This window comes from Equus caballus, chromosome 15 (genome assembly GCF_041296265.1).
Source record: "Equus caballus isolate H_3958 breed thoroughbred chromosome 15, TB-T2T, whole genome shotgun sequence".
NCBI classification, from domain to species: Eukaryota; Metazoa; Chordata; class Mammalia; order Perissodactyla; family Equidae; genus Equus; species Equus caballus.
The window spans coordinates 93,680,463-93,682,105 of record NC_091698.1 but is presented as its reverse complement, the minus strand read 5'-3'; positions in this window follow the sequence as shown (position 1 = coordinate 93,682,105).

The window sequence follows — 1,643 nt, the reverse complement described above, 5'->3', positions numbered from 1 at the left end:
TGTGAAGTTGGACAAAATTAGGAAGTTAGACAAGAGTTATTGATGAAAAACTCACATACAGTTTCTGTACATATGGGCAGTAATACACGATTCCCTGCCTCCAAGAAGCTCAGTGTATTCAAGAAAAACAAAGAGCCACAAGTGACATGGCCAAGAACATGGCAATAGTAGAAGGATTTCTGGCCGATGTCACTGAGCTGCTGCAGAGTAAAGTCTGCAGAAGTTGGAGAAGGTGGGTTACCAGGTATGGCTTCCAGAGGAAGGTACTGGAAAATGGATCTGGAAAGAAGGGCTGTATGTGAATCAGTGAAAAAGGAATCTAGGTTGGGTGAAAGCATGAGTAAAAGGCTGGGTGGGGTTATGGTCAACTTATGGATCCACCACAGGGTGCTGAGCCTAAGGAAGAGAAAGCTCCAGGAACCCATGACAATAATTTACATAAAGAATAGTTGTGTAAAGTCTACCATGGAGAAAAGGAAACTGGTTCCCCTGTGGCCCCAGAGGACAGCAACATGACTGAGGGTGACATTACAGGGAGGCAGAGCTCAGCTGGACCTAAGAGAGACTGTGTGGCATGGCGTGCTCAGAAATTGGAAGGCAGTGTAGCTGTGCTAGCCCTGAAATTGCTCTGACTTGCTCAATGACTGGGTGGTACGTTGTAGACTGCTGGCCCAGTTTCACACTTGTACCACAATAGATGTGTGTTCCAGGAACTTTACAAGGCGCTTTTTGCTTCTCTTTGATTTTGAGGAAGAACTTTCAGTTAAAACAGCAGAAATTGGAGAGGAATAGTTAGTGTGGCAGGGATTCCAGTATCATTGGACACATTCAGGTAGGGCTGCTTGGCCACCTGGCAAGGCTGTTGGGGGCCAGTAATTTCTACGTGAGGTCAGCTCCTTTTGCTGAGATTCTCCAGGTTTTAGTAAGCATCAGAGTGGGCAGGTAGAGGAGAGCTGGCAAGGAGAGACATTGGATCATCTCGAACGCAGGCCTGGAAATGCACTCTTGGCAGCAGCATGAGAATCCAAGGGGGCCAGTGGTATCTGAGAAGGCCACAGCAGCCTGAGCAGCAAGGATGAGGGACAGAGGAAAGTCCACTCTGTGAGGCTGTGACAGAAGGGCAGAGCCAACCGGCCAAGAACTCACATAGAGAGGGAAAGAGAGAGGCTGACGGGGCCATTCCAAGAATGGGAGGAGAGACTCTAGTGGGCGAACACAACCCAGGGAAGATGAACGAATGCTTCTGTCCCTGCCAAGTTCACTGGGCGGTGGGATGGAACCTCCAGTTGATGATTCAATTTCATGCATCTTTGCAGAGGTTGTAAAGCTGTTCAGGGTGTCACTGTGAGGGCACAGGCATAGCCCATCCAGTTGTGGCACACAGAATTCAGACCTCTCAGAAAAGATGGCCCGTATACTCAGAGCCAGAAGATGGGTGGTCATGGACCGGGTCCAAACTGAAGACTGAAGCAGAATAGGTTGATGCGGCCAATTTGGTTTGTCCCTCAGACCTGGAGACCTCAAAATTTGTGCCTGGATCCTGACACCAACCCTCAGACTTTCTCTAGAGGCTTGGGGATGAGAAGTCACCAGGGAGAGAGCAAACTGAAGGACGAGGCGAAAATGTTTGTTCTGCCTTTACT